This window comes from Filicampus tigris, chromosome 5 (assembly GCF_054856515.1).
Source record: "Filicampus tigris isolate MCC_2025a chromosome 5, RoL_Ftig_1.0, whole genome shotgun sequence".
NCBI lineage: Eukaryota > Metazoa > Chordata > Actinopteri > Syngnathiformes > Syngnathidae > Filicampus > Filicampus tigris.
Genome location: NC_141221.1, coordinates 8,541,954 through 8,554,450, shown reverse-complemented (window position 1 = coordinate 8,554,450; position 12,497 = coordinate 8,541,954). Strand labels below are relative to the sequence as shown.

General features: G+C 41.6%; 1 protein-coding gene across 4 annotated transcripts in view; it reads left to right on the top strand.

Annotated features, from left to right (window-relative positions):
• LOC147147141 (homeobox protein orthopedia B-like) overlaps nt 1-12,497 on the top strand; it is a 71,340-nt gene that overhangs the window by 2,486 nt on the left and 56,357 nt on the right. The gene's annotated exons all lie outside the window — the stretch shown is intronic.

The window sequence follows — 12,497 nt, the reverse complement described above, 5'->3', positions numbered from 1 at the left end:
CATGTTTTACTGTAATTCTGTTGTATGAATAGCAACAGTTTATGAGGTAAATAAATAATATGTTTTGGTGGGAAATCATCTGGTGTGACACAGGAAATTAACCAAATTCATTTAATTACTTCAAAAATTATTATTCACTCACAAGTAGGAATTTGGGATCATAAATATCGAACAGGTTTAACAGTACTGATCGTTGGTTCCGATTCTTTTAAGAGCAGAGTCCTTTTTAGAATTGAATCTTCTGAGTTTTGAGTTCATTAGACTCATTATCACCATCACTTACTGTAAATCCTGGGCTTGTAAAAGTACAGTGTATATGCCCGAGCTCCTATTGCAGTGCATTCAATCCTCTACGTAAACACTATGCCCGCTGTACAGTATTTTTTATCTCCTGTAGGTCAAATACGACAGCCATCTTCCTCCATGTGATAATAATGAGGACGTTAATGGTGATTGCGCTAATGATGATGAGGATGATTAGCAATGGAAGCATCTGCTGTGTCGATGATCTCTGCTGCCAATGAGGATTATCACTTCCATAATATCTATAATGATGACTTCTTTTTCATAAAAATCACAGCGTATAAATGATTTTGGCCCTCACCATAGTGAAAGAGTAGCAGCCACTGCGGTGCGAGTTGCCCGTGGTTCTTGTACCAGCCACTTGGAGGCGCTACAATGCCGCCAGCCGCCGCCTGGGCGTCTCTATTGGCAGAATCTTTTTTTCTCATTTGCCTCCAATTTATTTTCATTCAAACGAAGGGTGACCATGTGAAGAACATCAGATGAGTTGACAGCCTGTAAATGTGATTTAAACATTTAAGCACCATTTACCCAGATTAAGTTTCAATTGGAGAACAAATGCTATTAGGTGGAAATCTTACGGTATGCTGTAAACGACAGCGCTTAAGATATTCCCAATTTTATTGTTTTAATCTTATTGGTCATATTTGAACAAAAGGCACTTGTACCTCTTTGCTTTTATTGAAGGCTCATGTCCGCTATACATTTAGCGTATTTGCAACTTTGACTCTTAACTGCTCGGTCTGCTTTATGCACTCAATACTTATTTTATACTGAACCCAGTGATGGACTCTAGATAAACACAGGCTGCACATTCATTACCATTCACCTTCTGTGCATGCACGCACACACACACACGCACGCACACGCAACCGCCCCCTGCACACACACACACACACACACACACACACAAAGTGAGCATCCGTTCCTCCCCTAATCTCGTATTAATGGACCCAATCACAGAGTCTATGAATAATCAATGGTCAGTGGTCTGCAACCGCAGTGCTTAGACCTTGAGTAAAACTGAATTTTCCTAATCAGATGCACACACACCTTGAGGCCCTAATAAGCACTCTAATGGTTTAGAATGTGTCGCATGGTTTGTTTGCTGCACAATGTGAAAGATAAACAAGCCGTGGCTGTGACTGCTCGTCTTTGTGTATGTACTCTACATGTGTGCCTAGGGGATAAGACGGTGAAAATGTCCACCCTCGTCCTCCCATCCTCTGTCTCTAATACTGCAGTCCACATGAGTGTGTGTGTGTGTGTGTGTGTGTGTGTGTGTGTATGTATGTGGAAGCAACCACTTTGGCTAATAGCTGCTACATTAGTCTCCTAACCAGCTGGTCATGGCCATTTAGAAATGTTCATTAGGTCGCCGACCAGAGTGGATAGGTGCGATAGTTCACTCTCCGCTGTCGACTGTAGAGAGACGGGCACAGGCAGACCGAGAGGCAGAGGGAAAGTCATTCACCCGCCAACTTGACGACCAAGTGTTAAAAGCCGTGGATGCAATTATCCCCAGATTGCCCTGAATTAGAACCTGGCGTATAATTACATCTCATTAATGTCTATGAGTGTTATTTTAGAGTTTTGAAAGGTTGGATAAGCAGGACTTGGTATTATGGCTTATTAATGCCGCAACATCTGGCGCCATTCTGGCAATATTCTGATGCGTGAATGGGATGGAAATGCAGTATTTATATGTAGTCGTCATAAGGTGGAATGACTCATTTTAAATGTAAGAATGCCCATCCCCAAAATATATTTACGGTCAATGATTGTTTTTATTATCATTATTATTTTGCATCGATCGCCAAATATAAGATAACCTGAATGCGGACTATTAAGACTACTGTTTGTCATAATCAATCTTAGTGGACACTTCTTTTCCTAAAAATTCTACCAAACACGCACTATAAAGCTAGCACTTTTGTTCTACTCCCATTTTGTTTCAAACCTAGCACTTTTGTTTCACTCCCATTTTTTTCATGAATTGAAGTAAAACATTTCGGTTTCCAAATATCAACACCATTTGGTGACCTCATGACCTTCTGCTAAAACACATATAATGGTATCATTTGTATCATTTTGAGTTTTTCTATGTAGTAGTTGTGAGAGTCCCCGTATGAAAACAGAAGGCAGCTAACTCTCCATTTTGGTTCACAAGTTTGTTGCAATCATTGTTAGTGAGCACGTAGCCTTTGCTGTAGTAATCCATCCATCAGGCAGTGAAAACAAACCATGATGCCAAATTACTCTGAACCAGTTTGTGGTGATAACTTTCTTTCATTGACATGCTGTTAACATTAAAATTGCATGCTGCCGAAAATGTTAGTATCCATGGCTTTGTGTTGTTTGAACCACTTGACATTTAAAAGTGTACTTGATCAGTCCAAGTAAATTGTGCTTTCATCTATTCCTATCGGAAGGTCTGGTAGAAGACATTTAGGTCTTTTATGACCATTAAAGCGGAAGTCAACCCAAACATATTTTTTTCCAGAATATGTTCTATGCAGGCCCACGAGTTGAAATTGATTTGAGTTGATTAATGTTGCGTTTAGGGAATATAAGTTAAGCAGCAAAATGCACCCACTTTTAGCCATCAACCGGGCAGCCATTTTGTCACTTCTGTCGATTGAAGATGACATCGAAGTTGCTCAGGGCTTAGATAACGACCAATCACGGCTCACCTGTTTTCTGAAGCTGAGCCATGATTGGTCGTTATCTGAGCCCTGAGCAATTTTGATGTCATCTTCAGTCGGTAGAAGTGACAAAATGGCCGCCCCCTGAGCTAGCTAAAAAGGTGGATTTCTCGTAGTCCACAAATGCAATATTAATCAGAATGCCGTGTTGGGCCTGTTTGATTTGACTTCCCCCGTAAGCCTGTACCAATACAGTATCGGAACCAAACGTTGTGGTACTCTTAGATGGAAAGTCAAGTCAAAAATGTCTTTACAATATTATGTTCTATATAGCCCGACTAGTCTAAACATTGCATTCCGCTGCATGTCTTAAAGGGGAAGCCAAGTAAAAATATTTCGATACAATATTGTCTATGCGCCCCCACTAGTCCAAACACTGCATTCTGATTCATATTGCATTTGTGGAAGATGAATTAAGCAGGAAAATCCATCCGTTTTATTCATCTCAGGGGGCGGCCATTTTGCCACTTGCTGTTGACGGAAAATGACATCACAGTGTCTAAGGACTCATCTTATGTACGTCAAATGGCCAAACCCAGAAAACAGCTGAGCCTTGACGGTCGTTACCTGAGCCCTGAGTAACTGTGATGTTACTCTCAGTCAACAGCAAGTGACAAAATGGCCGGCCCCTGAGATGGTTAAAAACGGGTGGATTTTTCTGTTTAATTCATTTTCCACAAATGCAATATGAATCAGAATGCAGTGTTTGGACTAGTGGGGACGCATGGACAATATTGTATCGAAATATTTTTACTTGGCTTCCCCTTTAAGACATGAAATCCAGATACAGCCATATAAACACCCAGTGCTACCAAACTAATATAATATCATATACTGTATGATATGATTATTTTACCAATTTCCTCCAACTGCGTGTTATACGGACTATTTTTTCCACTGACGGCCATCGGACCAGAGTGAGCAAAACTGTGGCTACCGCTAATGCTTGTTCTGTTCAACTTTGTGAGGAGAGCGGAGCATAGGAAGAAAAACATGAAACACGGCTAGTACACATGAAAACACTGAAATTGCCGGCCCTCCAAGTTTATTTAAGTCAGCAGTACGGGAGGATTTTGGCTACCCGTTTGAGAACAGAAATGGAAATCACATATGTTGACAAGACCCAGACTATTTAGCGTAAGTGCTTCAATAAGTTTCCCAAGTCACGTCAACCATGTTCATGCACCTACAAGACACGTTTCAGAAATTATTTGAATTAAAGTGGGGCACGGAGGAAATCATAGGCAAAATCGACTTTCACAATTATAGTTCTATTTTTATTTAAAAAGTCAATAAGATTGATTTAAAAAATCAACCTTTGGTTATTATGAATGTATTTATATGTAAAATACATGTATAATAGTGTACTATATAAATGTATTGTTTATTTATCTAACTTTTGATACGAAATTGAGATACAAATCGAATCTTTACTTTGGTGTAGGAATAGAAACACATATATATACATATATATCTATCTATCTATATTTTTTTTCAAACCTTTCATTTATATGAAGGTAAACTCAAATCAAGTCATGAAAAAATGAGCTAAACAAAAAGTATCAGATTCATATTTTCAAGTGTCGACATAAGTTCTGTGTGAATATGTAAACATGTTTGTTCTGATGACCAGTCAGAGCACATTACACACAACGCCCTTCGACAGAGCGGGGGAAAAAACCCGATTGATTCTCCATTTCCATATTAATGAGCAGATTTGTAAAGAGCCTGGAGGAGAAGGAGAAAATAACAGGGTCGTCATAGGGCACGACATTTATAAATAAAGCTGATGCAGAGAAAAATGGAAATTAAACCTTTTAGTTTAATAAATTTGAGGCGTCCGCGGCAAGCGAGCGATTTGCATTTCCATTTGTGGCCGAATAATGAGAGCGCAGGCGGGCCCATGATGAGCCGGCGAGCGCTGCTTTTGGCTCTCCAACTGTCAGGCAATCACTCTGCTGTGCAGCCCCTCCACGTCAATGTCATTAGCTCAGGCCTGACAACTCTGCTGCTCAGCTCTCGTAAGATTATTTGCCCGTATCGTCACTTGGAATGAGGAACAACATTGCGTACAAAGGAAAGTGCATTCAAATTCAGTATTCTCCAAACTTAGGTAAATGAATGCCCTTGAATATTCAACATGGTCTCCACGTGCAGGTGTTCCTTGGAAAAAAAAAAAAAAAAAAAAGATCTTTTCTTGTTGTACCTGCCAGAGTGACACACTAACAACAGCACACGCGGCATCACTGATTGAATTTATTGGCGAATGGATGTTGACTTGGACCACTCCAAGTAGGCGAGATTGTTGTTGTTCACGGATTGACAGAAAGACCCGCAGCGGCTGATTGAAAGTGCCTTTTAGCTTGCTCTCACTGTATATTTGATTTGGCAAAATGGAAGGGGGGGTCCAGTCTTTTCCCCGGATGCAAACACCAGTCTGCCTTTGCGGGCTGCATGTTTTGTGTTTGTGTGTCCCGGCCCGCGGGGCTAAATGCTGCATAAATTGTGCCCCTTTCAGGTATTAATTGAATAATGCAAGCACTCCTCCCGTCAGCCACCGAGCGCCACTGAGTGCAGCACTCTCTCAGCGTCCCCGCCTGTGACTTGACAAGATTTATCTGTGTTGTTCCAGCCAATGCGTGCCATTCGTTCCAAATGTTGGCCATAAACATGCAAAGAGCAGAAGTGTGCACTCGTAAAGTAAGGCCCTCAATGGCTGTTTTACAGCCCAAAGGGACTGTTGTGGGGAGGGGGGCGGGGGGTTCAGCGTTTCAAATCACGCCGGAGCTCTTGCTGAGCCAACAGCGTGTTTTAAGTTCTCCTCCGAGCAGCGATGTGATGAAAAGGAACGATTGGCGCTATAAAGGAAGAACGCGACATGCGAGAGATGTGCAGCATTGTGTTAAATATGCGTAATATACGTTATTTTCCAATCTTTTTTTTTTTTTTTTTTTAACGGGGCACGTCTCATTCGCTCGCCTTATGTCTGCTTCCAAACTTTAAAAGGATATTTAGCTTGACACATTCAGGAAACCTCTCCTACCAGAAATGGTAAAAACCTGCATATAATGTTGTTAAGACACTTCTTCTGCAAAGAATAAAATCAGTCGCCCCTTTAATGAGCCTAATTCAAATATCCTTTTGTTTCGGCGTGGACGTTTTGGATCCTCAACTTGTCGACATTGTCTATGGGTGAGGCTCAACTGCGCGTCCGTAAATTGATTTGCTGATTTAGCAGCGCTCTAATTTTCCACAGAGTAATATTAGCCTTACCTACTGCCATCTGTTTTTATTATCCGGGTAAATATGTTTGTCTCAGGATATCAATAATCATAAAGAAAGTCATGACTCACTCCCTCGAATCCTGTTTGTGTGTGGCGCTGGGGCCAGCTCGTGCCAACAATTGCAAATATTCAACATATTCCTCGATGTAATTGGTGGAAAGCAAATGTTATCAACCGCAGTATCTAACTGCACGCTCCCACACACACCTACACTGCTGTGGCTGATGCCTTGACTGAGTGTGTGTTCTCCTATTACAGACAGTAATTACCGTCAGTCACCCTGTGTGTCCATAACAAGGCGGCATAATGCCCTAATCAAGCCTGGATTAATCCAACCCTCCCTCTAATCACTCTAAAAGTGATTTATATTGTTTTTCCTGTTCTGAACAAATGAAATCTGTAGCCCAAATTAATACTGGCTTTTCATCACCGGGAAGTTAAAAAGCCAGTAACCGTCACATTCTTGTCATTAATGCCACATATGAGGAGACGTTTACACACGCATGCTCACATTTAACAAAAATATACAGCGGAATGTAATATTCCATTAAGTTTGGCACTCTAATAACCATTAGTCCTCTGCCGAGAAAGGCTTTCAGACAAAGAAAATGAGGGTCATCAGGAGAAGAAGTACAATTTTATTGCGGCGGTTTCCGCCAACAGAGTCGCTCTGATTTAATAATTCAAATAAGAGAAACAGTGGCTGATGAATTACATTCCTGCAATTACTAGCTGTACTTTCAAGGTGTAAATTAAAAGCGCCATGAGTATATTTGCGAGGGTTCGTGTCTTTTGTGAATGTTGTTACACTGTAATGGACTTTTTTTTTTTTTTTTCCCGCCATCGATCAATTATTTGAATGGAAAAAAACGCACGATATCATTCCGTGCAATTCATTTGTCAAATTGTATCTACCACAATCTTGCAATTTCTTGGTCTCGGGGTTTCATTTAAGATAGCGAGACTTCTATTTTTGCTCCCATGCCTCCTGCTTTGTTCCATTGCCATTGTTAAACAAATCAATTCCAACACCGACTCACTTCCCACTGTTTTTCATTACGAAGAACAAAGGCTGGACACGAATTGTAACGGAGCCCTGAAATTTCCTGCGCGCTATTCAGTTTGTGCTCGGAATACAAACCGACTCACAAGACGTGTACTTAACAAATGCAAATTGTGAGCCAATCTGGCGACGCTCTCCAGGCTCTCCAGTTTCCATATTCATTTCCGTCCCACCCCACTGTTGTCGAACTCCAAGAACAATCCGGGGGTTAAGCTGACAGGAAAAGAAAATGGAGATCTGACCGTGTCCACCGTCTCTTTTCACTTCCCCTCACTCTTTCTCGCTCACCTGTGTTGCCCTCTCCTTCCTCCCCATCTTCCCCCCTGTTCTCCCTTCAGTCCTCGCTCCCCTGTTCTCTTCATGCTGCGTAATTCTCATCTTACACACTCTGTTGCTCTGCACTATGAATAATGCATGGTGTGTGAGAAATCCTCAATCTCATGCTTGGCTCCCAGCGAGCATTACGGCACTTGCATCTCTATTACAGAGATGGAGAAACGGCGAGAGAGCTATAGCACATATTGCTTTGTTTTCTTGCATTTAAGATCCAATCTGGCTCGGCTTAAATGTGTGTGTGAATAACGTCAAGATGCACTCGTTTGGCCATTAATTGACATACATAGCTCGTTTTTCTACAATTGCAATTTTTCTACAAAATCAACACTTTTTAGAAGAGCCATTAACATTGCATCGTCAAAGAGAGCAAGCCGTTTCCAACACTTTAGATTGGTCATTCGTTTGTAAAGATAACACCCACATGTCTGGACACACCAATAGTATCATTTTGTGAAAACAATATGAAGTCTACCAAATTGTGTACCAAAAAGTGATACATTTATTCGATAAATGTATTCATTATTAGTTCAAATATACTTTTAAAGGGGAAGTCCACCCAAACTATTTTTTTTTCAAGAATATGTTCTATGCAAGCCCACTAGTTGAAACAAGGCATTCTGATAAATATTGTGTTTGTGGAAAAAGTGTTAATCCACTCGTTTTTAGCCATCTCCGGGGGCGGCCATTTTGTGTTTTGCCAACTGAAAATGACATCACAACTGCTCACAACCCAGAGATGGCTAAAAACGAGTGCATTTTGCTACTTAATTTATATTCCACAAACGCAAAATTAATCATCATTCCGTGTTTCAACTAGTGGGCCTGCTGGGAACATATTCTTGAAAAAAATATGTTTGGGTTGACTTCCGCTTTAAAGATATAATCGAGCAAGACATTTTCAATTATTCCACAATTTATACCTCTAACAGAGCCACATCTTTACTTTGTTAGTCCTTGTCTTGTATTTTCTGAGGACACCGGTTCCTCTCAGATTATAGCAAGTCTCTCTGTTTTCTAACACTATCGACAATACTTGATTCTTCTCGTGTGAACGTCGCCATAGATTCCTTGCATCCCACTGCAAAGGTATGCCCGTTTTACAAACTTTTGTACTGTCGTCTCAACCTATTTTGCTCACAAATAGAAGGCGTAGAAAATGACCATTCAATTAATCCCGTTGAGTTACTCTCTGAGAATTTGGTTGTTTAACGAACAAATGCAACGCATATGCATTGTGTGTGAGTGTCTGAAAGCGTGAGCGATGCCACATAGACTCAAGTTTTATGGGGTGTGTACACGCTATAAAAGCAGTGAAGAGTTAAAGTGCTTTTCTAGCACGCTCAAAGCCATGTGTCAGCAGCAGACCACTAAATCCACACAATTCCCCCGAACGCTTTCCCTTCCTCTGATAGTCCATCATGGCTCCGTTTCAGGTGGCTGGGCCGCTGTGGCTGACGGGGCCGAGTCCTTGAGGAGATCATGCGTCTGTAGAAAGTACAGGACAAGCACTGATGTCGGAGCTTTGGAATGATTCTGGAGCTGCCGTGTTTTTTTTTTTTTTTTTTTTTTTGCTCTTTCTCTCTGGTTGGTTTGGTCCAAATGTCTCTATGATAGGGTTCCATGGCTTCACACGCACCGATTGGAATGCCTTGAATCATTATGTTGACAAGATATCTTTGATCATGATCACCTTTAAATGACCCCGCCTCATTACCTCCTCCAAGAAAGTTGTTTTCATTGTTTCTTTTTCGTGTTATTCTTATTTAGCAAAAATGTGGCATATATCTGGATATAGAAGCGGATCAAGGATCTAGCCCCCCCCCCCAACCAAAACACACTTTTGTTACAAGATCGGCCTTTTTCTCAGGCAGACTAAGCACTGAACTCTGCAGCAACCTCTTGAAAATAACTGAGGTCAGTTGTTAAAGACGGAAGTCAACCCAAATATATTTTTTCCGGATGATGTTCCCAGCAGGCCCACTAGTTGAAACGTGGCATTCTGATTAATATTGCGTTTGTGGAATATGAGTTAAGCAGCAAAATGCACCTGCTTTTAGCCATCTCAGGGGGCTCACCTTAAGAAAACAGGTGAGCTGTGATTGGTCGTTACATGAGCCCTGAGCAACTGTGATGTCATTTTCAGTCGACAGAAGTGACAAAATGGCCGCCCCCTGAGATAGGTAATCATGGCTCACCTTAAGAAAACAGGTGAGCTGTGATTGGTCGTTACCTGAGCCCTGAGCTAGAAGTGACAAAATGGCCGCCACCGGAGACAGGTATTCATGGTTCACCTTAAGAAAACAGGAGAGCTGTGATTGGTCGTTACCTGCGCCCAGAGGCAGAAGTGACAAAATGGCCGCCCCCTGAGATAGGTATTCATGGTTCACCAGAAGAAAACAGGTGAGCTGTGATTGGTCGTTACCTGCGCCCTGAGGCAGAAGTGACAAAATGGCTGCCACCTGAGATAGGTAATCATGGCTCACCTTAAGAAAACAGGTGAGCTGTGATTGGTCGTTACCTGAGCCCTGAGGCACTGTGATGTCATTTAAGTCGAGAGAAGTGACAAAATGGCTGCCCCCTGAGTTAGCTAACAATGGCTGGATTTCACATATTCCACAAACGCCATATTAATCAGAATGCCTTGTTTCAACCAGTGGGCCTGCATAGAACATATTCTGTAAAAAAATATGTTTGGGCTGACTTTTGACCTCTTTAACCGGCTCAGTGGCTTTGTGATTAGCACATCCACCTCACAATTTTGAGATTGAGGGTTCCAATCTGAGCTCCAGCCTTCCTCTGTGGAGTTTCTATGTTCTCTCTGTACTGGCGTGCATTTTAAAAATGCAACCGTCGATAAAATGATTTTTTAGTCAAACAAAAGTATGAGCTCCTTAGTTGGTGTTATAAGGCAATCATATTGTACATTTATGATGACAAAATACTGGCATAATGTAGGAGATTGATATCTTTGAAGCTTTCCAAGTTGGTGCTGAGCTAAATTACGATTGTTCGACCAATGTTGGAAGGCCATTGTACATGCTATTACAAAGCATGAAATGTGATTATAGTTAAATCTTATCCCTTTTTTCATGGTGCCGAAACCAGAAATCTTCTTGTGGTTGTGCTAGAAAAGGCCTTCAAGCTCCTTTCTGCCTTTCCCCCACCATTTTTTTGGGGAGGAAGCCCTGATGAATCACACTAACGACCCGCTCTCTGTGTGGCCGCGCTGCTCTGAAATTAATACCCAAGCAATGAAGATATAGGGCAAATAGGTGAGAATAGGGAGCTTGGTATTCACTCTTGGGTGCTACGTGCTCAGGCACAGGCACACACACATCCATGCACTTACAGATCATGCACACAGACCCTGACAGGCAGGCTATTATCCCCCAGCCCGGGCTCCCGTAATTGGCTATCTCTTTTTACAAATGTGGCTCCGCCTGACTCGCATATCAGCCCCTGTCTCATCAACCATGTAGGGGTCACGGTGTCCATGCTTGGGCGTGTGTGTGTGTGTGTGTGTAAGTGCGTATGTGTTTTGCGTGCCTTTGTGCACGCACCTACACGCGGAAGGGTCACCTGTGTGTCCATCACTTGCATGTCTCCTCTTCACATGCTAATTTATGTGCGTAGCTAAACGAGCCAGCGGATCCTAAGTGTGACCAAGGCTGGCTGCTCTTTAACAGCGCCTGAATATTTTGGCCATTAGTCCGCTAATAGCATCCAGACTATTCCAACAACGGTTAGCTGATGATGAAATATTAGCTTAGCTCAGATTGTCATTAGTGTGGGCTTGCCACGAGGTCACGTTTGACTCATGTTTGACATGAAAGTTCATTTTACCTTCTTTTCGCGTTAAATAAGAGTGCATAATACTACGCGCATAATACGATGTATACAGTATAGTAAGAATTTCTGTCAAGTAGGGATGGAACGACACAGGCGATATTGCGATATTGAAACCGCCACGATATCGTCGTCCTTGTTACGATATTAAAATCAGCACCCCTCCTCTCCTCCAGCAAACTAGTTGGGACTAAATGAATTACACCTCTGTTTTTACTGAAATAGAATGGAATTTACAAAATAAGTCACTTCATACAATCAGTGAAATTCCCCATGACCGACCAAATGGTGAAATCAATAATCCTTCAGGACTGCCTTGTACTGTTCCTTAGTCCTGTGTTTTCCAACCCAGTGTACACGTACCCCAGAGGTACGTGAGCACATTGCAGGGGGTACATGTAAACATTGAATAATTTATTCATAATAATAATTTTAGTCAGTGTCTCATTAAAGCTCAGATGACTGTGTAGAAAAGAAAGTAAAACTGCTGTAGTGGTTCTGAATATTATTCTTGTTCATTCTTTTGTTCCTGATATTTAAAGTTGAAATGCCAAGTAAAAAATGTCCTAGAGTATAAAAATACTGACCAACCATACAGTGAGACTGATTAAACATGATGTCAAGGTAATAAAACAACACTATAGTTTTGCATGCTGCAAGATACCCTTTCAGCATGATTTTACTGTCAAGCCTTAGAGCCGTTCCAATGAAATGAGGGAAAACTCTTAGGCACAAAAGAAATGAAAACGTCTGACTTTCCAAAGGAGTTTTACTTTAAAAGAGTAGTCCCCGAGGTCACTGTGTAATTATTTTACCACCAGGAGGGGCTCTGGGTCCGAAATTATATCGCGCCTAATGGGGTTGATTTAAACTTATATTTGAGAAGGCAACTGCTTGCCTATCACACTCTTGCGCCTTGTTAATCCTTAACCAATGAATTAACCCTTATTACCAGTGTTG